The sequence below is a fragment of the Pseudophryne corroboree genome, unplaced genomic scaffold, assembly GCF_028390025.1.
Source record: "Pseudophryne corroboree isolate aPseCor3 unplaced genomic scaffold, aPseCor3.hap2 scaffold_207, whole genome shotgun sequence".
NCBI lineage: Eukaryota > Metazoa > Chordata > Amphibia > Anura > Myobatrachidae > Pseudophryne > Pseudophryne corroboree.
In genome coordinates, this window is record NW_026968711.1 from 51,422 (window position 1) to 72,575 (window position 21,154).

The following is a 21,154-nucleotide window of genomic DNA, read 5'->3' on the forward strand; positions in this document are numbered from 1 at the left end:
AGCAGTTACAGTGCCCAGCTGCTGCAAGAAATCAGCTTGAATGCTTCAGGGGCTGGGGCATAGCCAACATGAGCCCCACACCGAAGGAGGGTGGAGGTGTGTAATGCGAACTAGGGGTCATCCAAGCGCTGCAAAAGGCCGCCATGCCCTGCACGCCCCTTTTCTCTTTTCATATGCAGACGAGGGTTGAAGCCAACTTTGACCCACTGCTTGGATGACATCACCATATGCAAATCCATCTGCTGCAGGCCTTCCCCCAGGAATGCTTGCACTAGTTGTTGCATTTGGTTTGTTGTTTGGGGGTGCTTCAGTATTAGGCAGCCTTCTGCCCTCACATGTTCATCTGAAAATATGTGTTCTCCCTGCAGTTGTTGTCCCCAGATGAGAGTTCCCTTGTGCTGCCTCAGTTGAATCTCCTTTACTTGACAGAGATGTGCCTGAGCAGCGGCCCTCCCCAGCCCTATCCCAAATCATACTTATTTTGCATAGGCGATACCATGGTCATGAAGATTGTTCTCCCAAGGTGAGGTTCATTCATTGCATTCTGGGTATGCTGACCCCTGTGATTTCCCCAAATGTGGGAAACTCGACTGCATTATTTGTGGTAGTGGGGGACTGTGTTTGTGCTTTCCTCTGGTCAGCTCTGGAAAAAGTCAGATTTCTTTGTCTCAGATCTTCCTCTAGCCTTGTTCTTCTTTCGAGAGTTCCCTTGTGCTGCCTCAGTTGGATCTCTTTCACTTGACAGGGGGGTGCCCGAACAGCGACCCTCCCCAGCTCTAGCCCAACTCCTACTTACCTGCCAGGTGAGATACTATGATCATGAAGGTGCTTCTCCCAGGGCAAGGCTCACCCATTGCACTCTGGGTGTGCTGCCCCTGCGATTTCCCCAAATGTGGGAAACTTGACTGCATAATTTGTGTTTCCCCTGGTCGGCTCTCGTATAATTCAGATCTCTTTGTCTCAGGTCTCTCTCCAGCCTAGTTTGCTGTCTGTTTCCACTTCTCTTTTCTTGAGCCGCTCCCTTCTATGCCCTTGCGCACTATCCTGACTTCTCCTCCTGTCTGCTTACTTTGTGCCTTCCAACGCACAATGCGATCTACAGGTAGTGCTGCAGGGCCCAGACCCTTTTACTTGCCTTACAGAGCAGCTCTGGAGCTGTTACAGTGCCCAGCTGCTGCAAGAAATCAGCTTGAATGCTTCAGGGGCTGGGGCATAGCCAACATGAGCCCCACACCAAAGGAGGGTGGAGGTGTTTAATGCAAACTAGGGGTCAGCCAAGCGCCGCAAAAGGCCACCATGCCCTGCACGCCCCTTTTCTCTTTTCATATGCAGACGAGGGTTGAAGCCAACTTTGACCCACTGCTTGGATGACATCACCATATGCAAATCCATCTGCGGCAGGCCTTCCCCCAGGAATGCTTGCACTAGTTGTTGCATTTGGTTTGTTGTTTGGGGGTGCTTCAGTATTAGGCAGCCTTCTGCCCTCCCATGTTCATCTGAAAATATATGTTCTCCCTGCAGTTGTTGTCCCAAGATGAGAGTTCCCTTGTGCTGCCTCAGTTGAATCTCCTTTACTTGACAGAGATGTGCATGAGCAGCGGCCCTCCCCAGCCCTATTCCAAATCATACTTATTTTGCATAGGAGATACCATGGTCATGAAGATTTTTCTCCCAGGGTGAGGTTCATTCATTGCATTTTGGGTATGCTGACCCCTGTGATTTCCCCAAATGTGGGAAACTTGACTGCATTATTTGTGGTAGTGGGAGACTGTGTTTGTGCTTTCCTCTGGTCAGCTCTGGTAAAAGTCAGATTTCTTTGTCTCAGATTTTCCTTTAGCCTTGTTCTTCTTTCGAGAGTTCCCTTGTGCTGCCTCAGTTGGATCTCCTTCACTTTACAGGGGGGTACCCGAGCAGCGACCCTCCCCAGCTCTAGCCCAACTCCTACTTACCTGCCAGGTGAGATACTATGATCATGAAGGTGCTTCTCCCAGGGCAAGGCTCACCCATTGTACTCTGGGTGTGCTGCTTCTGCGATTTCCCCAAATGTGGGAAACTTGACTGCATAATTTGTGTTTCCCCTGGTCGGCTCTCGTATAATTCAGATCTCTTTGTCTCAGGTCTCTCTCCAGCCTAGTTTGCTGTCTGTTTCCACTTCTCTTTTCTTCAGCCGCTCCCTTCTATACCCTTGTGCACTATCCTGACTTCTCCTCCCGTCTGCTTACTTTGTGCCTTCCAATGCACAATGCAAACTACAGGTAGTGCTGCAGGGCCCACACCCTTTTACTTGCCTTACAGAGCAGCTCTGGAGCTGTTGCAGTGCCAAGCTGCTGCAAGAAATCAGCTTGAATGCTTCAGGGGCTGGGGCATAGCCAACATGAGCCCCACACCGAAGAAGGGTGGAGGTGTTTAATGCAAACTAGGGGTCAGACAAGCGCAGCAAAAGGCCACCATGCCCTGCACGCCCCTTTTCTGTTTTCATATGCAGACGAGGGTTGAAGCCAACTTTGACCCACTGCTTGGATGACATCACCATATGCAAATCCATCTGCGGCAGGCCTTCCCCCAGGAATGCTTGCACTAGTTGTTGCATTTGGTTTGTTGTTTGGGGGTGCTTCAGTATTAGGCAGCCGTCTGCCCTCCCATGTTCATCTGAAAATATGTGTTCTCCCTGCAGTTGTTGTCCCTAGATGAGAGTTCCCTTGTGCTGCCTCAGTTGAATCTCCTTAACTTGACAGAGATGTGCCTGAGCAGCGGCCCTCCCCAGCTCTATCCCAAATCATACTTATTTTGCATAGGAGATACCATGGTCATGAAGATTATTCTCCCAGGGTGAGGTTCATTCATTGCATTCTGGGTATGCTGACCCCTGTGATTTCCCCAAATGTGGGAAACTCGACTGCTTTATTTGTGGTAGTGGGGGACTGTGTTTGTGTTTTCCTCTGGTCAGCTCTGGTAAAAGTCAGATTTCTTTGTTTCAGAGCCTTGTTCTTCTTTTGAGAGTTCCCTTGTGCTGCCTCAGTTGGATCTCCTTCACTTGACAGGGGGGTGCCCGAGCAGAGACCCTCCCCAGCTCTAGCCCAACTCCTACTTACCTGCCAGGTGAGATACTATGATCATGAAGGTGCTTCTCCCAGGGCAAGGCTCACCCATTGCACTCTGGGTGTGCTGCCCCTGCGATTTCCCCAAATGTGGGAAACTTGACTGCATAATTTGTGTTTCCCCTGGTCGGCTCTCGTATAATTCAGATCTCTTTGTCTCAGGTCTCTCTCCAGCCTAGTTTGCTGTCTGTTTCCACTTCTCTTTTCTTCAGCCGCTCCCTTCTATACCCTTGTGCACTATCCTGACTTCTCCTCCCGTCTGCTTACTTTGTGCCTTCCAATGCACAATGCAAACTACAGGTAGTGCTGCAGGGCCCACACCCTTTTACTTGCCTTACAGAGCAGCTCTGGAGCTGTTACAGTGCCCAGCTGCTGCAAGAAATCTGCTTGAATGCTTCAGGGGATGGGGCATGGCCAACATGAGCCCCACACCAAAGGAGGGTGGAGGTGTTTAATGCGAACTAGGGGTCATCCAAGCACCGCAAAAGGCCGCCATGCCCTGCACGCCCCTTTTCTCTTTTCATATGCAGATGAGGGTTGAAGCCAACTTTGACCCACTGCTTGTATGACATCACCGTATGCAAATCCGTCTTCTGCAGAACTTCCCCCAGGAATGCTTGCACTAGTTGTTGCATTTGGTTTGTTGTTTGGGGGTGCTTCAGTATTAGGCAGCCTTCTGCCCTCCCATGTTCATCTGAAAATATGTGTTCTCCCTGCAGTTGTTGTCCCCAGATGAGAGTTCCCTTGTGCTGCCTCAGTTGAATCTCCTTTACTTGACAGAGATGTGCCAGAGCAGCGGCCCTCCCCAGCCCTATTCCAAATCATACTTATTTTGCATAGGAGATACCATGGTCATGAAGATTGTTCTCCCAGGGTGAGGTTCATTCATTGCATTTTGGGTATGCTGACCCCTGTGATTTCCCCAAATGTGGGAAACTCAACTGCATTATTTGTGGTAGTGGGGGACTGTGTTTGTGCTTTCCTCTGGTCAGCTCTGGTAAAAGTCAGATTTCTTTGTCTCAGATTTTCCTCTTGCCTTGTTCTTCTTTCGAGAGTTCCCTTGTGCTGCCTCAGTTGGATCTCCTTCACTTGACAGGGGGGTACCCGAGCAGCGACCCTCCCCAGCTCTAGCCCAACTCCTACTTACCTGCCAGGTGAGATACTATGATCATGAAGGTGCTTCTCCCAGGGCAAGGCTCACCCATTGCACTCTGGGTGTGCTGCTCCTGCGATTTCCCCAAATGTGGGAAACTTGACTGCATAATTTGTGTTTCCCCTGGTCGGCTCTCGTATAATTCAGATCTCTTTGTCTCTCTCCAGCCTAGTTTGCTGTCTGTTTCCACTTCTCTTTTCTTCAGCCGCTCCCTTCTATACCCTTGTGCACTATCCTGACTTCTCCTCCCGTCTGCTTACTTTGTGCCTTCCAATGCACAATGCAAACTACAGGTAGTGCTGCAGGGCCCACACCCTTTTACTTGCCTTACAGAGCAGCTCTGGAGCTGTTACAGTGCCCAGCTGCTGCAAGAAATCAGCTTGAATGCTTCAGGGGCTGGGGCATAGCCAACATGAGCCCCACACCGAAGGAGGGTGGAGGTGTTTAATGCAAACTAGGGGTCGGTCAAGCGCCGCAAAAGGCCACCATGCCCTGCACGCCCCTTTTCTGTTTTCATATGCAGACGAGGGTTGAAGCCAACTTTGACCCACTGCTTGGATGACATCACCATATGCAAATCCATCTGCGGCAGGCCTTCCCCCAGGAATGCTTGCACTAGTTGTTGCATTTGGTTTGTTGTTTGGGGGTGCTTCAGTATTAGTCAGCCTTCTGCTCCACCCTCCTTTGGTGTGGGGCTCATGTTGGCCATGTCCCATCCCCTGAAGCATTCAAGCAGATTTCTTGCAGCAGCTGGGCACTGTAACAGCTCCAGAGCTGCTCTGTAAGGCAAGTAAAAGGGTGTGGGCCCTGCAGCACTACCTGTAGTTTGCATTGTGCATTGGAAGGCACAAAGTAAGCAGACGGGAGGAGAAGTCAGGATAGTGCACAAGGGTATAGAAGGGAGCGGCTGAAGAAAAGAGAAGTGGAAACAGACAGCAAACTAGGCTGGAGAGAGATCTGAGACAAAGAGATCTGAATTATACGAGAGCCGACCAGGGGAAACACAAATTATGCAGTCAAGTTTCCCACATTTGGGGAAATCGCAGGGGCTGCACACCCAGAGTGCAATGGGTGAGCCTTGCCCTGGGAGAAGCACCTTCATGATCATAGTATCTCACCTGGCAGGTAAGTAGGAGTTGGGCTAGAGCTGGGGAGGGTCGCTGCTCGGGCACCCCCCTGTTAAGTGAAGGAGATCCAACTGAGGCAGCACAAGGGAACTCTCAAAAGAAGAACAAGGCTAGAGGAAGATCTGAAACAAAGAAATCTGACTTTTACCAGAGCTGACCAGAAGAAAACACAAACACAGTCCCCCACTACCACAAATAAAGCAGACGAGTTTCCCACATTTGGGGAAATCACAGGGGTCAGCATACCCAAAATGCAATGAATGAACCTCACCTCGACTGCTTTATTTGTGGTAGTGGGGGACTGTGTTTGTGTTTTCTTCTGGTCAGCTCTGGTAAAAGTCAGATTTCTTTGTTTCAGATCTTCCTCTAGCCTTGTTCTTCTTTTGAGAGTTCCCTTGTGCTGCCTCAGTTGGATCTCCTTCACTTAACAGGGGGGTGCCCGAGCAGCGACCCTCCCCAGCTCTAGCCCAACTCATACTTACCTGCCAGGTGAGATACTATGATCATGAAGGTGCTTCTCCCAGGGCAAGGCTCACCCATTGCACTCTGGGTGTGCTGCCCCTGCGATTTCCCCAAATGTGGGAAACTTGACTGCATAATTTGTGTTTCCCCTGGTCGGCTATCGTATAATTCAGATCTCTTTGTCTCAGATCTCTCTCCAGCCTAGTTTGCTGTCTGTTTCCACTTCTCTTTTCTTCAGCCGCTCCCTTCTATACCCTTGTGCACTATCCTGACTTCTCCTCCCGTCTGCTTACTTTGTGCCTTCCAATGCACAATGCAAACTACAGGTAGTGCTGCAGGGCCCACACCCTTTTACTTGCCTTACAGAGCAGCTCTTGAGCTGTTACAGTGCCCAGCTGCTGCAAGAAATCTGCTTGAAAGCTTCAGGGGATGGGGCATGGCCAACATGAGCCCCACACCAAAGCAGGGTGCAGCAGAAGGCTGCCTAATACTGAAGCACCCCCAAACAACAAACCAAATGCAACAACTAGTGCAAGCATTCCTGGGGGAAGGCCTGCCGCAGATGGATTTGCATATGGTGATGTCATCCAAGCAGTGGGTCAAAGTTGGCTTCAACCCTCATCTGCATATGAAAACAGAAAAGGGGCGTGCAGGGCATGGTGGCCTTTTGCGGCGCTTGACTGACCCCTAGTTTGCATTAAACACCTCCACCCTCCTTCGGTGTGGGGCTGATGTTGGCTATGCCCCAGCCCCTGAAGCATTCAAGCTGATTTCTTGCAGCAGCTGGGCACTGTAACAGCTCCAGAGCTGCTCTGTAAGGCAAGTAAAAGGGTGTGGGCCCTGCAGCACTACCTGTAGTTTGCATTGTGCATTGGAAGGCACAAAGTAAGCAGACGGGTGGAGAAGTCAGGATAGTGCACAAGGGTATAGAAGGGAGCGGCTGAAGAAAAGAGAAGTGGAAACAGACAGCAAACTAGGCTGGAGAGAGACCTGAGACAAAGAGATCTGAATTATACGAGAGCCGACGAGGGGAAACACAAATTATGCAGTCAAGTTTCCCACATTTGGGGAAATCGCAGGAGCAGCACACCCAGAGTACAATGGGTGAGCCTTGCCCTGGGAGAAGCACCTTAATGATCATAGTATCTCACCTGGCAGGTAAGTAGGAGTTGGGCTAGAGCTGGGGAGGGTCGCTGCTCGGGTACCCCCCTGTAAAGTGAAGGAGATCCAACAAAGGCAGCACAAGGGAACTCTCGAAAGAAGAACAAGGCTAGAGGAAAATGTGAGACAAAGAAATCTGACTTTTACTAGAGCTGACCAGAGGAAAGCACAAACACAGTCCCCCACTACCACAAATAATGCAGTTGAGTTTCCCACATTTGGGGAAATCACAGGGGTCAGCATACCCAAAATGCAATGAATGAACCTCACCCTGGGAGAAAAATCTTCATGACCATGGTATCTCCTATGCAAAATAAGTATGATTTGGAATAGGGCTGGGGAGGGCCGCTGCTCATGCACATCTCTGTCAAGTAAAGGAGATTCAACTGAGGCAGCACAAGGGAACTCTCATCTGGGGACAACAACTGCAGGGAGAACATATATTTTCAGATGAACATGGGAGGGCAGAAAGCTGCCTAATACTGAAGCACCCCCAAACAACAAACCAAATGCAACAACTAGTGCAAGCATTCCTGGGGGAAGGCCTGCCGCAGATGGATTTGCATATGGTGATGTCATCCAAGCAGTGGGTCAAAGTTGGCTTCAACCCTCGTCTGCATATGAAAAGAGAAAAGGGGCGTGCAGGGCATGGTGGCCTTTTGCGGCACTTGGCTGACCCCTAGTTTGCATTAAACACCTCCACCCTCCTTTGGTGTGGGGCTCATGTTGGCTATGCCCCAGCCCCTGAAGCATTCAAGCTGATTTCTTGCAGCAGCTGGGCACTGTAACAGCTCCAGAGCTGCTCTGTAAGGCAAGTAAAAGGGTGTGGGCCCTGCAGCACTACCTGTAGTTCGCATTGTGCGTTGGAAGGCACAAAGTAAGCAGACAGGAGGAGAAGTCAGGATAGTGCGCAAGGGCATAGAAGGGAGCGGCTCAAGAAAAGAGAAGTGGAAACAGACAGCAAACTAGGCTGGAGAGAGACCTGAGACAAAGAGATCTGAATTATACGAGAGCCGACCAGGGGAAACACAAATTATGCAGTCAAGTTTCCCACATTTGGGGAAATCGCAGGAGCAGCACACCTAGAGTGCAATGGGTGAGCCTTGCCCTGGGAGAAGCACCTTCATGATCATAGTATCTCACCTGGCAGGTAAGTAGGAGTTGGGCTAGAGCTGGGGAGGATCGCTGCTCGGGTACCCCCCTGTAAACTGAAGGAGATCCAACTGAGGCAGCACAAGGGAACTCTCGAAAGAAGAACAAGGCTAGAGAAAAATCTGAGACAAAGAAATCTGACTTTTACCAGAGCTGACCAGAGGAAAGCACAAACACAGTCCCCCACTACCACAAATAATGCAGTCAAGTTTCCCACATTTGGGGAAATCACAGGGGTCAGCATACCCAAAATGCAATGAATGAACCTCACCCTGGGAGAACAATCTTCATGACCATGGTATCTCCTATGCAAAATAAGTATGATTTGGAATAGGGCTGGGGAGGGCCGCTGCTCATGCACATCTCTGTCAAGTAAAGGAGATTCAACTGAGGCAGCACAAGGGAACTCTCATCTGGGGACAACAACTGCAGGGAGAACACATATTTTCAGATGAACATGGGAGGGCAGAAGGCTGCCTAATACTGAAGCACCCCCAAACAACAAACCAAATGCAACAACTAGTGCAAGCATTCCTGGGGGAAGTTCTGCAGAAGACGGATTTGCATACGGTGATGTCATCCAAGCAGTGGGTCAAAGTTGGCTTCAACCCTCATCTGCATATGAAAAGAGAAAAGGGGCGTGCAGGGCATGGCGGCCTTTTGCGGTGCTTGGATGACCCCTAGTTCGCATTAAACACCTCCACCCTCCTTTGGTGTGGGGCTCATGTTGGCCATGCCCCATCCCCTGAAGCATTCAAGCTGATTTCTTGCAGCAGCTGGGCACTGTAACAGCTCCAGAGCTGCTCTGTAAGGCAAGTAAAAGGGTGTGGGCCCTGCAGCACTACCTGTAGTTTGCATTGTGCATTGGAAGGCACAAAGTAAGCAGACGGGAGGAGAAGTCAGGATAGTGCACAAGGGTATAGAAGGGAGCGGCTGAAGAAAAGAGAAGTGGAAACAGACAGCAAACTAGGCTGGAGAGAGACCTGAGACAAAGAGATCTGAATTATACGAGAGCCGACGAGGGGAAACACAAATTATGCAGTCAAGTTTCCCACATTTGGGGAAATCGCAGGAGCAGCACACCCAGAGTGCAATGGTTGAGCCTTGCCCTGGGAGAAGCACCTTCATGATCATAGTATCTCACCTGGCAGGTAAGTAGGAGTTGGGCTAGAGCTGGGGAGGGTCGCTGCTCGGGTTCCCCCCTGTGAAGTGAAGGAGATCCAACTGAGGCAGCACCAGGGAACTCTCGAAAGAAGAACAAGGCTAGAGGAAGATCTGAGACAAAGAAATCTGACTTTTACCAGAGCTGACCAGAGGAAAGCACAAACACAGTCCCCCACTACCACAAATAATGCAGTCGAGTTTCCCACATTTGGGAAAATCACAGGGGTCAGCATACCCAGAATGCAATGAATGAACCTCACCCTGGGAGAACAATCTTCATGACCATGGTATCTCCTATGCAAAATAAGTATGATTTGGGATAGGGCTGGTGAGGGCAGCTGCTCAGGCACATCTCTGTCAAGTAAAGGAGATTCAACTGAGGCAGCACAAGTGAACTCTCATCTGGGGACAACAACTGCAGGGAGACCACATCTTTTCAGATGAACATGGGAGGGCGGAAGGCTGCCTAATACTGAAGCACCATCAAATATCAAACCATATGCAACAACTAGTACAAGCACTCCTGGGGGAAGGTCTGCAGCAGACGGATTTGCATACGGTGATGTTATCCAAGCAGTGGGCCAAAGTTGACTGGAACCCTCATCTGCATATGAAAAGAGAAAAGGGGCATGCAGGGCATGGCGGCCTTTCGCAGTGCTTGGATGACCCCTAGTTCGCATTAAACACCTCCCCCCTCCTTTGGTGTGGGGCTCATGTTGGCCATGCCCCATCCCCTGAAGCATTCAAGCTGATTTCTTGCAGCAGCTGGGCACTGTAACAGCTCCAGAGCTGCTCTGTAAGGCAAGTAAAAGGGTGTGGGCCCTGCAGCACTACCTGTAGTTTGCATTGTGCATTGGAAGGCACAAAGTAAGCAGACGGGAGGAGAAGTCAGGATAGTGCACAAGGGTATAGAAGGGAGCGGTTGAAGAAAAGAGAAGTGGAAACAGACAGCAAACTAGGCTGGAGAGAGACCTGAGACAAATAGATCTGAATTATACGAGAGCCGACCAGGGGAAACACAAATTATGCAGTCAAGTTTCCCACATTTGGGGAAATCGCAGGGGCAGCACACCCAGAGTGCAATGGGTGAGCCTTGCCCTGGGAGAAGCACCTTCATGATCATAGTATCTCACCTGGCAGGTAAGTAGGAGTTGGGCTAGAGCTGGGGAGGGTCGCTGTTCGGGCACCCCCCTGTCAAGTGAAAGAGATCCAACTGAGGCAGCACAAGGGAACTCTCGAAAGAAGAACAAGGCTAGAGGAAGATCTGAGACAAAGAAATCTGACTTTTACCAGAGCTGACCAGAGGAAAGCACAAACACAGTCCCCCACTACCACAAATAATGCAGTCGAGTTTCCCACATTTGGGAAAATCACAGGGGTCAGCATACCCAGAATGCAATGAATGAACCTCACCCTGGGAGAACAATCTTCATGACCATGGTATCTCCTATGCAAAATAAGTATGATTTGGGATAGGGCTGGTGAGGGCCGCTGCTCAGGCACATCTCTGTCAAGTAAAGGAGATTCAACTGAGGCAGCACAAGGGAACTCTCATCTGGGGACAACAACTGCAGGGAGACCACATCTTTTCAGATGAACATGGGAGGGCGGAAGGCTGCCTAATACTGAAGCACCATCAAATATCAAACCATATGCAACAACTAGTACAAGCACTCCTTGGGGAAGGTCTGCAGCAGACGGATTTGCATACGGTGATGTTATCCAAGCAGTGGGCCAAAGTTGACTGGAACCCTCATCTGCATATGAAAAGAGAAAAGGGGCATGCAGGGCATGGCGGCCTTTCGCAGTGCTTGGATGACCCCTAGTTCGCATTAAACACCTCCCCCCTCCTTTGGTGTGGGGCTCATGTTGGCCATGCCCCATCCCCTGAAGCATTCAAGCTGATTTCTTGCAGCAGCTGGGCACTGTAACAGCTCCAGAGCTGCTCTGTAAGGCAAGTAAAAGGGTGTGGGCCCTGCAGCACTACCTGTAGTTTGCATTGTGCATTGGAAGGCACAAAGTAAGCAGACGGGAGGAGAAGTCAGGATAGTGCACAAGGGTATAGAAGGGAGCGGTTGAAGAAAAGAGAAGTGGAAACAGACAGCAAACTAGGCTGGAGAGAGACCTGAGACAAATAGATCTGAATTATACGAGAGCCGACCAGGGGAAACACAAATTATGCAGTCAAGTTTCCCACATTTGGGGAAATCGCAGGGGCAGCACACCCAGAGTGCAATGGGTGAGCCTTGCCCTGGGAGAAGCACCTTCATGATCATAGTATCTCACCTGGCAGGTAAGTAGGAGTTGGGCTAGAGCTGGGGAGGGTCGCTGTTCGGGCACCCCCCTGTCAAGTGAAAGAGATCCAACTGAGGCAGCACAAGGGAACTCTCGAAAGAAGAACAAGGCTAGAGGAAGATCTGAGACAAAGAAATCTGACTTTTACCAGAGCTGACCAGAGGAAAGCACAAACACAGTCCCCCACTACCACAAATAATGCAGTCGAGTTTCCCACATTTGGGAAAATCACAGGGGTCAGCATACCCAGAATGCAATGAATGAACCTCACCCTGGGAGAACAATCTTCATGACCATGGTATCTCCTATGCAAAATAAGTATGATTTGGGATAGGGCTGGTGAGGGCCGCTGCTCAGGCACATCTCTGTCAAGTAAAGGAGATTCAACTGAGGCAGCACAAGGGAACTCTCATCTGGGGACAACAACTGCAGGGAGACCACATCTTTTCAGATGAACATGGGAGGGCGGAAGGCTGCCTAATACTGAAGCACCATCAAATATCAAACCATATGCAACAACTAGTACAAGCACTCCTTGGGGAAGGTCTGCAGCAGACGGATTTGCATACGGTGATGTTATCCAAGCAGTGGGCCAAAGTTGACTGGAACCCTCATCTGCATATGAAAAGAGAAAAGGGGCATGCAGGGCATGGCGGCCTTTTGCAGTGCTTGGATGACCCCTAGTTCGCATTAAACACCCCCACCCTCCTTTGGTGTGGGGCTCATGTTGGCCATGCCCCATCCCCTGAAGCATTCAAGCTGATTTCTTGCAGCAGCTGGGCACTGTAACAGCTCCAGAGCTGTTCTGTAAGGCAAGTAAAAGGGTGTGGGCCCTGCAGCACCACCTGTTGTTCGCATTGTGCGTTGGAAGGCACAAATTAAGCAGACGGGAGGAGAAGTCAGGATAGTGCGCAAGGGCATACTTTTCTCTTAGTCCGGGGGCAAGGCTTCAAAATGGGGTCTGCAACGGAGGAGACACAGGGGGCGTGGTCACAGCAGCTTTTCTCTACAGCCTGCACCAGCAGGAGCCTACACCATTTTTTATGATCACGCTGAACTGCAGTGCGACTGCAATTACAGCATGGTCAAGAAGGGAGGCGTCATGCTGGGTGGCCATGCCCTGTCACTGTGCAGGAGCCAGCACAGCTCACACACTAGTCCCCGGGTGCAGCCCCCAACCCCCGGGACACCCGGAGCAACAAAATGTAGATTCAGGCCACCAGGCCACGCCCCTACCTATGAAACCATGCCTCCTTTTTACCATTGCGCTGTTTATCTGCGCGCACTGCATTACAATCTCCCTCGCCACCTTTCTGGGTGTCACCAGTGATAGTGACACCTCTGCCATGCTTGTAGCAGCTGGTCCTAAGATCTACGCCTCAAGCCCTGAGTGTTTGCCCTTGTGACTTGTTGATCATCATAGCGAAGCAGATGCTTACAGAAAACTGCAGGGGCTTAGATTGAAAATAAAAAAATTGATGGGTATAAGGTAGAGAGGAGCGGGTTCGGTTCTCCGAGAACCGAATTCCCCACGAACTCCACGTGGTTTACACTGGTCCGAGGCAGGCTCGGTTGTTCCCGCCTGACTCGGAAAACCTGAACAAGGGAAAATGTCATCATCCCGCTGTCGGATTCTTGCGAGATTCGGATTCCATATAAAGAGCTGCGCGTTGCTGCCATTTTTACTCGTGCATTGAAGAGAGAGCGGAGAGGACGTGGCTATGTTCTCTCAGTGGAAATCTCAATATCAGTGCTCAGTATCAGTGGTTACTTATTGCTGCTCAGTAATACTAGTAGTGTGTCTCTCCTGCTCAGTGTCAGTTCTCAGTAGTATCCTCATCAGTGCTCAGTATCACTGCTCATTGTCTTGTGCTGCATTGTGGTGCTCAGCATACTACAGTACATTACTAATAGTCCAGTGCTGCATCTTGCTGCTCAGTGTCAGTTCTAGTATCCTCATCAGTGCTCACTATCACTGCTCATTGCATTGTGGTGTTCTGTATACTACAGTAACATAGTAATATAGTATATATAGAGGAGCGGGTTCGGTTCTCCGAGAACCGAATTCCCGACGAACTCCACGTGGTTTACACTGGTCCGTGGCAGGCTCGGTTGTTCCCGCCTGACTCGGAAAACCTGAACAAGGGAAAATGTCATCATCCCGCTGTCGGATTCTCGCGAGATTCGGATTCCATATAAAGAGCTGCGCGTTGCCGCCATTTTTACTCGTGCATTGAAGAGAGAGCGGAGAGGACGTGGCTATGTTCTCTCAGTGGAAATCTCAATATCAGTGCCCAGTATCAGTGGTTACTTATTGCTGCTCAGTAATACTAGTAGTGTGTCTCTCCTGCTCAGTGTCAGTTCTCAGTAGTATCCTCATCAGTGCTCAGTATCACTGCTCATTGTCTTGTGCTGCATTGTGGTGCTCAGCATACAACAGTACATTACTAATAGTCCAGTGCTGCATCTTGCTGCTCATGTTGGCTATGCCCCAGCCCCTGAAGCATTCAAGCTGATTTCTTGCAGCAGCTGGGCACTGTAACAGCTCCAGAGCTGCTCTGTAAGGCAAGTAAAAGGGTGTTGGCCCTGCAGCACTACCTGTAGTTTGCATTGTGCGTTGGAAGGCACAAAGTAAGCAGACAGGAGAAGTCAGGAGAGTGCACAAGGGCATAGAAGGCAGGGGCTCAAGAAAAGAGAAGTGGAAACAGACAGCAAACTAGGCTGGAGAGAGACCTGAGACAAAGAGATCTGAATTATACGAGTAGCCGACCAGAGGAAACACAAATTATGCAGTCAAGTGTCCCACATTTGGGGAAATCGTAGGAGCAGCACACCCAGAGTGCAATGGGTGAGCCTTGCCCTGGTAGAAGCACCTTCCTGATCATAGTATCTCACTTGGCAGGTAAGTAGGAGTTGGGCTTGAGCTGGGGAGGGTCGCTGCTCGGGCACCCCCCTGTCAAGTGAAGGAGATCCAACTGAGGCAGCACAAGGAAACTCTCAAAAAAAGAACAAGGCTAGAGGAAGATCTGAGACAAAGAAATCTGACTTTTACCAGAGCTGACCAGAGGAAAGCACAAACACAGTCCCCCACTACCACAAATAATGCAGTCGAGTTTCCCACATTTGGGGAAATCACAGGGGTCAGCATACCCAGAATGCAATGAATGAACCTCACCTTGGGAGAACAATCTTCATGACCATGGTATCTCCTATGCAAAATAAGTATGATTTGGGATAGGGCTGGGGAGGGCCGCTGCTCAGGCACATCTCTTTCAAGTAAAGGAGATTCAACTGAGGCAGCACAAGGGTACTCTCATCTGGGGACAACAACTGCAGGGAGAACACATATTTTCAGATGAACATGGGAGAGCTGAAGGCTGCCTAATACTGAAGCACCCCAAACAACAAACCAAATGCAACAACTAGTACAAGCATTCCTGGGGGAAGGTCTGCAGAAGACGGATTTGCATACGGTGATGTCATCCAAGCAGTGGGCCAAAGTTGGCTGGAACCCTCATCTGCATATGAAAAGAGAAAAGGGGTATGCAGGGCATGGCGGCCTTTTGCGGCGCTTGGATGACCCTTAGTTCGCATTAAACACCTCCACCCTCCGTCGGTGTGGGGCTCATGTTGGCTATGCCCCAGCCCCTGAAGCATTCAAGCTGATTTCTTGCAGCAGCTGGGCACTGTAACAGCTCCAGAGCTGCTCTGAAAGGCAAGTAAAAGGGTGTGGGCCCTGCAGCACTACCTGTAGTTTGCATTGTGCATTGGAAGGCACAAAGTAAGCAGACAGGAGAAGTCAGGAGAGTGCACAAGGGCATAGAAGGCAGCGGCTCAAGAAAAGAGAAGTGGAAACAGACAGCAAACTAGGCTGGAGAGAGACCTGAGACAAAGAGATCTGAATTATACGAGTAGCCGACTAGAGGAAACACAAATTATGCAGTCAAGTGTCCCACATTTGGGGAAATCGTAGGAGCAGCACACCCAGAGTGCAATGGGTGAGCCTTGCCCTGGGAGAAGCACGTTCCTGATCATAGTATCTCACCTGGCAGGTAAGTAGGAGTTGGGCTAGAGATGGGGAGGGTCGCTGCTCGGGCACCCCCCTGTCAAGTGAAGTTCTGCAGAAGACGGATTTGCATACGGTGATGTCATCCAAGCAGTGGGTCAAAGTTGGCTTCAACCCTCATCTGCATATGAAAAGAGAAAAGGGGCGTGCAGGGCATGGCGGCCTTTTGCGGTGCTTGGATGACCCCTAGTTCGCATTAAACACCTCCACCCTCCTTTGGTGTGGGGCTCATGTTGGCCATGCCCCATCCCCTGAAGATGAACATGGGAGGGCAGAAGGCTGCCTAATACTGAAGCACCCCCAAACAACAAACCAAATGCAACAACTAGTGCAAGCATTCCTGGGGGAAGGCCTGCCGCAGATGGATTTGCATATGGTGATGTCATCCAAGCAGTGGGTCAAAGTTGGCTTCAACCCTCGTCTGCATATGAAAAGAGAAAAGGGGCGTGCAGGGCATGGTGGCCTTTTGCGGCGCTTGGCTGACCCCTAGTTTGCATTAAACACCTCCACCCTCCTTCGGTGTGGGGCTCATGTTGGCTATGCCCCAGCCCCTGAAGCATTCAAGCTGATTTCTTGCAGCAGCTGGGCACTGTAACAGCTCCAGAGCTGCTCTGTAAGGCAAGTAAAAGGGTGTGGGCCCTGCAGCACTACCTGTAGTTTGCATTGTGCATTGGAAGGCACAAAGTAAGCAGACGGGAGGAGAAGTCAGGATAGTGCACAAGGGTATAGAAGGGAGCGGCTGAAGAAAAGAGAAGTGGAAACAGACAGCAAACTAGGCTGGAGAGAGACCTGAGACAAAGAGATCTGAATTATACGAGAGCCGACGAGGGGAAACACAAATTATGCAGTCAAGTTTCCCACATTTGGGGAAATCGCAGGAGCAGCACACCCAGAGTGCAATGGTTGAGCCTTGCCCTGGGAGAAGCACCTTCATGATCATAGTATCTCACCTGGCAGGTAAGTAGGAGTTGGGCTAGAGCTGGGGAGGGTCGCTGCTCGGGTTCCCCCCTGTGAAGTGAAGGAGATCCAACTGAGGCAGCACCAGGGAACTCTCGAAAGAAGAACAAGGCTAGAGGAAGATCTGAGACAAAGAAATCTGACTTTTACCAGAGCTGACCAGAGGAAAGCACAAACACAGTCCCCCACTACCACAAATAATGCAGTCGAGTTTCCCACATTTGGGAAAATCACAGGGGTCAGCATACCCAGAATGCAATGAATGAACCTCACCCTGGGAGAACAATCTTCATGACCATGGTATCTCCTATGCAAAATAAGTATGATTTGGGATAGGGCTGGTGAGGGCAGCTGCTCAGGCACATCTCTGTCAAGTAAAGGAGATTCAACTGAGGCAGCACAAGTGAACTCTCATCTGGGGACAACAACTGCAGGGAGACCACATCTTTTCAGATGAACATGGGAGGGCGGAAGGCTGCCTAATACTGAAGCACCATCAAATATCAAACCATATGCAACAACTAGTACAAGCACTCCTGGGGGAAGGTCTGCAGCAGACGGATTTGCATACGGTGATGTTATCCAAGCAGTGGGCCAAAGTTGACTGGAACCCTCATCTGCATATGAAAAGAGAAAAGGGGCATGCAGGGCATGGCGGCCTTTTGCAGTGCTTGGATGACCCCTAGTTCGCATTAAACACCTCCCCCCTCCTTTGGTGTGGGGCTCATGTTGGCCATGCCCCATCCCCTGAAGCATTCAAGCTGATTTCTTGCAGCAGCTGGGCACTGTAACAGCTCCAGAGCTGCTCTGTAAGGCAAGTAAAAGGGTGTGGGCCCTGCAGCACTACCTGTAGTTTGCATTGTGCATTGGAAGGCACAAAGTAAGCAGACGGGAGGAGAAGTCAGGATAGTGCACAAGGGTATAGAAGGGAGCGGCTGAAGAAAAGAGAAGTGGAAACAGACAGCAAACTAGGCTGGAGAGAGACCTGAGACAAATAGATCTGAATTATACGAGAGCCGACCAGGGGAAACACAAATTATGCAGTCAAGTTTCCCACATTTGGGGAAATCGCAGGGGCAGCACACCCAGAGTGCAATGGGTGAGCCTTGCCCTGGGAGAAGCACCTTCATGATCATAGTATCTCACCTGGCAGGTAAGTAGGAGTTGGGCTAGAGCTGGGGAGGGTCGCTGCTCGGGTACCCCCCTGTCAAGTGAAGGAGATCCAACTGAGGCAGCACAATGGAACTCTCGAAAGAAGAACAAGGCTAGAGGAAAATCTGAGACAAAGAAATCTGACTTTTACCAGAGCTGACCAGAGGAAAGCACAAACACAGTCCCCCACTACCACAAATAATGCAGTCAAGTTTCCCACATTTGGGGAAATCACAGGGGTCAGCATACCCAAAATGCAATGAATGAACCTCACCCTGGGAGAACAATCTTCATGACCATGGTATCTCCTATGCAAAATAAGTATGATTTGGAATAGGGCTGGGGAGGGCCGCTGCTCATGCACATCTCTGTCAAGTAAAGGAGATTCAACTGAGGCAGCACAAGGGAACTCTCATCTGGGGACAACAACTGCAGGGAGAACACATATTTTCAGATGAACATGGGAGGGCAGAAGGCTGCCTAATACTGAAGCACCCCCAAACAACAAACCAAATGCAACAACTAGTGCAAGCATTCCTGGGGGAAGTTCTGCAGAAGACGGATTTGCATACGGTGATGTCATCCAAGCAGTGGGTCAAAGTTGGCTTCAACCCTCATCTGCATTTGAAAAGAGAAAAGGGGCGTGCAGGGCATGGCGGCCTTTTGCGGTGCTTGGATGACCCCTAGTTCGCATTAAACACCTCCACCCTCCTTTGGTGTGGGGCTCATGTTGGCCATGCCCCATCCCCTGAAGCATTCAAGCTGATTTCTTGCAGCAGCTGGGCACTGTAACAGCTCCAGAGCTGCTCTGTAAGGCAAGTAAAAGGGTGTGGGCCCTGCAGCACTACCTGTAGTTTGCATTGTGCATTGGAAGGCACAAAGTAAGCAGACGGGAGGAGAAGTCAGGATAGTGCACAAGGGTATAGAAGGGAGCGGCTGAAGAAAAGAGAAGTGGAAACAGACAGCAAACTAGGCTGGAGAGAGACCTGAGACAAATAGATCTGAATTATATGAGAGCCGACCAGGGGAAACACAAATTATGCAGTCAAGTTTCCCACATTTGGGGAAATCGCAGGGGCAGCACACCCAGAGTGCAATGGGTGAGCCTTGCCCTGGGAGAAGCACCTTCATGATCATAGTATCTCACCTGGCAGGTAAGTAGGAGTTGGGCTAGAGCTGGGGAGGGTCGCTGCTCGGGTACCCCCCTGTCAAGTGAAGGAGATCCAACTGAGGCAGCACAATGGAACTCTCGAAAGAAGAACAAGGCTAGAGGAAAATCTGAGACAAAGAAATCTGACTTTTACCAGAGCTGACCAGAGGAAAGCACAAACACAGTCCCCCACTACCACAAATAATGCAGTCGAGTTTCCCACATTTGGGGAAATCACAGGGGTCAGCATACCCAAAATGCAATGAATGAACCTCACCCTGGGAGAACAATCTTCATGACCATGGTATCTCCTATGCAAAATAAGTATGATTTGGAATAGGGCTGGGGAGGGCCGCTGCTCATGCACATCTCTGTCAAGTAAAGGAGATTCAACTGAGGCAGCACAAGGGAACTCTCATCTGGGGACAACAACTGCAGGGAGAACACATATTTTCAGATGAACATGGGAGGGCAGAAGGCTGCCTAATACTGAAGCACCCCCAAACAACAAACCAAATGCAACAACTAGTGCAAGCATTCCTGGGGGAAGTTCTGCAGAAGACGGATTTGCATACGGTGATGTCATCCAAGCAGTGGGTCAAAGTTGGCTTCAACCCTCATCTGCATATGAAAAGAGAAAAGGGGCGTGCAGGGCATGGCGGCCTTTTGTGGTGCTTGGATGACCCCTAGTTCGCATTAAACACCTCCACCCTCCTTTGGTGTGGGGCTCATGTTGGCCATGCCCCATCCCCTGAAGCATTCAAGCTGATTTCTTGCAGCAGCTGGGCACTGTAACAGCTCCAGAGCTGCTCTGTAAGGCAAGTAAAAGGGTGTGGGCCCTGCAGCACTACCTGTAGTTTGCATTGTGCATTGGAAGGCACAAAGTAAGCAGACGGGAGGAGAAGTCAGGATAGTGCACAAGGGTATAGAAGGGAGCGGTTGAAGAAAAGAGAAGTGGAAACAGACAGCAAACTAGGCTGGAGAGAGACCTGAGACAAAGAGATCTGAATTATACGAGAGCCGACCAGGGGAAACACAAATTATGCAGTCAAGTTTCCCACATTTGGGGAAATCGCAGGGGCAGCACACCCAGAGTGCAATGGGTGAGCCTTGCCCTGGGAGAAGCACCTTCATGATCATAGTATCTCACCTGGCAGGTAAGTAGGAGTTGGGCTAGAGCTGGGGAGGGTCGCTGTTCGGGCACCCCCCTGTCAAGTGAAAGAGATCCAACTGAGGCAGCACAAGGGAACTCTCGATAGAAGAACAAGGCTAGAGGAAGATCTGAGACAAAGAAATCTGACTTTTACCAGAGCTGACCAGAGGAAAGCACAAACACAGTCCCCCACTACCACAAATAATGCAGTCGAGTTTCCCACATTTGGGAAAATCACAGGGGTCAGCATACCCAGAATGCAATGAATGAACCTCACCCTGGGAGAACAATCTTCATGACCATGGTATCTCCTATGCAAAATAAGTATGATTTGGGATAGGGCTGGTGAGGGCCGCTGCTCAGGCACATCTCTGTCAAGTAAAGGAGATTCAACTGAGGCAGCACAAGGGAACTCTCATCTGGGGACAACAACTGCAGGGAGACCACATCTTTTCAGATGAACATGGGAGGGCGGAAGGCTGCCTAATACTGAAGCACCATCAAATATCAAACCATATGCAACAACTAGTACAAGCACTCCTTGGGGAAGGTCTGCAGCAGACGGATTTGCATACGGTGATGTTATCCAAGCAGTGGGCCAAAGTTGACTGGAACCCTCATCTGCATATGAAAAGAGAAAAGGGGCATGCAGGGCATGGCGGCCTTTTGCAGTGCTTGGATGACCCCTAGTTCGCATTAAACACCCCCACCCTCCTTTGGTGTGGGGCTCATGTTGGCCATGCCCCATCCCCTGAAGCATTCAAGCTGATTTCTTGCAGCAGCTGGGCACTGTAACAGCTCCAGAGCTGTTCTGTAAGGCAAGTAAAAGGGTGTGGGCCCTGCAGCACCACCTGTTGTTCGCATTGTGCGTTGGAAGGCACAAATTAAGCAGACGGGAGGAGAAGTCAGGATAGTGCGCAAGGGCATACTTTTCTCTTAGTCCGGGGGCAAGGCTTCAAAATGGGGTCTGCAACGGAGGAGACACAGGGGGCGTGGTCACAGCAGCTTTTCTCTACAGCCTGCACCAGCAGGAGCCTACACCATTTTTTATGATCACGCTGAAC

General features: G+C 50.3%; 27 non-coding genes and 4 pseudogenes across 27 annotated transcripts; 9 read left to right on the forward strand and 22 right to left on the reverse strand.

The window, feature by feature from the left end:
* The first annotated feature begins 472 nt into the window (after positions 1-472).
* Positions 473-636, forward strand: LOC135005687 (U1 spliceosomal RNA). Its single transcript, XR_010206215.1, has one exon. It is a non-coding gene; the product is annotated as a U1 spliceosomal RNA (small nuclear RNA).
* Positions 637-788: 152 nt separating this feature from the next.
* On the forward strand, positions 789-951 carry LOC135005757 (U1 spliceosomal RNA). Its single transcript, XR_010206283.1, has one exon. It is a non-coding gene; the product is annotated as a U1 spliceosomal RNA (small nuclear RNA).
* Positions 952-1,625: 674 nt separating this feature from the next.
* LOC135005701 (U1 spliceosomal RNA) lies at positions 1,626-1,789 on the forward strand. The gene has a single exon (XR_010206229.1). It is a non-coding gene; the product is annotated as a U1 spliceosomal RNA (small nuclear RNA).
* A 152-nt stretch (positions 1,790-1,941) lies between these two features.
* LOC135005932 (U1 spliceosomal RNA) lies at positions 1,942-2,104 on the forward strand. Its single transcript, XR_010206429.1, has one exon. It is a non-coding gene; the product is annotated as a U1 spliceosomal RNA (small nuclear RNA).
* Positions 2,105-2,778: 674 nt separating this feature from the next.
* Positions 2,779-2,942, forward strand: LOC135005667 (U1 spliceosomal RNA). Its single transcript, XR_010206196.1, has one exon. It is a non-coding gene; the product is annotated as a U1 spliceosomal RNA (small nuclear RNA).
* Positions 2,943-3,084: 142 nt separating this feature from the next.
* On the forward strand, positions 3,085-3,247 carry LOC135005758 (U1 spliceosomal RNA). The gene has a single exon (XR_010206284.1). It is a non-coding gene; the product is annotated as a U1 spliceosomal RNA (small nuclear RNA).
* Positions 3,248-3,921: 674 nt separating this feature from the next.
* On the forward strand, positions 3,922-4,085 carry LOC135005638 (U1 spliceosomal RNA). Its single transcript, XR_010206168.1, has one exon. It is a non-coding gene; the product is annotated as a U1 spliceosomal RNA (small nuclear RNA).
* Positions 4,086-4,237: 152 nt separating this feature from the next.
* On the forward strand, positions 4,238-4,400 carry LOC135005798 (U1 spliceosomal RNA). The gene has a single exon (XR_010206322.1). It is a non-coding gene; the product is annotated as a U1 spliceosomal RNA (small nuclear RNA).
* An 821-nt stretch (positions 4,401-5,221) lies between these two features.
* On the reverse strand, positions 5,222-5,384 carry LOC135005834 (U1 spliceosomal RNA). Its single transcript, XR_010206355.1, has one exon. It is a non-coding gene; the product is annotated as a U1 spliceosomal RNA (small nuclear RNA).
* A 468-nt stretch (positions 5,385-5,852) lies between these two features.
* LOC135005750 (U1 spliceosomal RNA) lies at positions 5,853-6,015 on the forward strand. The gene has a single exon (XR_010206276.1). It is a non-coding gene; the product is annotated as a U1 spliceosomal RNA (small nuclear RNA).
* Positions 6,016-6,870: 855 nt separating this feature from the next.
* Positions 6,871-7,006, reverse strand: LOC135005933 (U1 spliceosomal RNA; annotated as a pseudogene).
* Positions 7,007-7,158: 152 nt separating this feature from the next.
* On the reverse strand, positions 7,159-7,322 carry LOC135005574 (U1 spliceosomal RNA). The gene has a single exon (XR_010206107.1). It is a non-coding gene; the product is annotated as a U1 spliceosomal RNA (small nuclear RNA).
* A 674-nt stretch (positions 7,323-7,996) lies between these two features.
* LOC135005945 (U1 spliceosomal RNA) lies at positions 7,997-8,159 on the reverse strand. The gene has a single exon (XR_010206437.1). It is a non-coding gene; the product is annotated as a U1 spliceosomal RNA (small nuclear RNA).
* Positions 8,160-8,311: 152 nt separating this feature from the next.
* Positions 8,312-8,475, reverse strand: LOC135005600 (U1 spliceosomal RNA). The gene has a single exon (XR_010206134.1). It is a non-coding gene; the product is annotated as a U1 spliceosomal RNA (small nuclear RNA).
* Positions 8,476-9,176: 701 nt separating this feature from the next.
* Positions 9,177-9,312, reverse strand: LOC135005913 (U1 spliceosomal RNA; annotated as a pseudogene).
* A 152-nt stretch (positions 9,313-9,464) lies between these two features.
* Positions 9,465-9,628, reverse strand: LOC135005893 (U1 spliceosomal RNA). Its single transcript, XR_010206411.1, has one exon. It is a non-coding gene; the product is annotated as a U1 spliceosomal RNA (small nuclear RNA).
* Positions 9,629-10,302: 674 nt separating this feature from the next.
* Positions 10,303-10,465, reverse strand: LOC135005787 (U1 spliceosomal RNA). The gene has a single exon (XR_010206311.1). It is a non-coding gene; the product is annotated as a U1 spliceosomal RNA (small nuclear RNA).
* Positions 10,466-10,617: 152 nt separating this feature from the next.
* On the reverse strand, positions 10,618-10,781 carry LOC135005904 (U1 spliceosomal RNA). The gene has a single exon (XR_010206420.1). It is a non-coding gene; the product is annotated as a U1 spliceosomal RNA (small nuclear RNA).
* A 674-nt stretch (positions 10,782-11,455) lies between these two features.
* Positions 11,456-11,618, reverse strand: LOC135005788 (U1 spliceosomal RNA). The gene has a single exon (XR_010206312.1). It is a non-coding gene; the product is annotated as a U1 spliceosomal RNA (small nuclear RNA).
* A 152-nt stretch (positions 11,619-11,770) lies between these two features.
* Positions 11,771-11,934, reverse strand: LOC135005916 (U1 spliceosomal RNA). Its single transcript, XR_010206424.1, has one exon. It is a non-coding gene; the product is annotated as a U1 spliceosomal RNA (small nuclear RNA).
* A 2,424-nt stretch (positions 11,935-14,358) lies between these two features.
* Positions 14,359-14,522, reverse strand: LOC135005975 (U1 spliceosomal RNA). Its single transcript, XR_010206449.1, has one exon. It is a non-coding gene; the product is annotated as a U1 spliceosomal RNA (small nuclear RNA).
* A 152-nt stretch (positions 14,523-14,674) lies between these two features.
* On the reverse strand, positions 14,675-14,838 carry LOC135005645 (U1 spliceosomal RNA). The gene has a single exon (XR_010206175.1). It is a non-coding gene; the product is annotated as a U1 spliceosomal RNA (small nuclear RNA).
* Positions 14,839-15,508: 670 nt separating this feature from the next.
* Positions 15,509-15,672, reverse strand: LOC135005960 (U1 spliceosomal RNA). Its single transcript, XR_010206442.1, has one exon. It is a non-coding gene; the product is annotated as a U1 spliceosomal RNA (small nuclear RNA).
* An 835-nt stretch (positions 15,673-16,507) lies between these two features.
* On the reverse strand, positions 16,508-16,643 carry LOC135005914 (U1 spliceosomal RNA; annotated as a pseudogene).
* A 152-nt stretch (positions 16,644-16,795) lies between these two features.
* LOC135005928 (U1 spliceosomal RNA) lies at positions 16,796-16,959 on the reverse strand. Its single transcript, XR_010206426.1, has one exon. It is a non-coding gene; the product is annotated as a U1 spliceosomal RNA (small nuclear RNA).
* Positions 16,960-17,633: 674 nt separating this feature from the next.
* On the reverse strand, positions 17,634-17,796 carry LOC135005790 (U1 spliceosomal RNA). Its single transcript, XR_010206314.1, has one exon. It is a non-coding gene; the product is annotated as a U1 spliceosomal RNA (small nuclear RNA).
* Positions 17,797-17,948: 152 nt separating this feature from the next.
* LOC135005603 (U1 spliceosomal RNA) lies at positions 17,949-18,112 on the reverse strand. The gene has a single exon (XR_010206136.1). It is a non-coding gene; the product is annotated as a U1 spliceosomal RNA (small nuclear RNA).
* A 695-nt stretch (positions 18,113-18,807) lies between these two features.
* Positions 18,808-18,949, reverse strand: LOC135005829 (U1 spliceosomal RNA; annotated as a pseudogene).
* A 152-nt stretch (positions 18,950-19,101) lies between these two features.
* LOC135005719 (U1 spliceosomal RNA) lies at positions 19,102-19,265 on the reverse strand. The gene has a single exon (XR_010206246.1). It is a non-coding gene; the product is annotated as a U1 spliceosomal RNA (small nuclear RNA).
* A 674-nt stretch (positions 19,266-19,939) lies between these two features.
* Positions 19,940-20,102, reverse strand: LOC135005759 (U1 spliceosomal RNA). Its single transcript, XR_010206285.1, has one exon. It is a non-coding gene; the product is annotated as a U1 spliceosomal RNA (small nuclear RNA).
* Positions 20,103-20,254: 152 nt separating this feature from the next.
* Positions 20,255-20,418, reverse strand: LOC135005939 (U1 spliceosomal RNA). The gene has a single exon (XR_010206431.1). It is a non-coding gene; the product is annotated as a U1 spliceosomal RNA (small nuclear RNA).
* Positions 20,419-21,154: the final 736 nt, after the last annotated feature.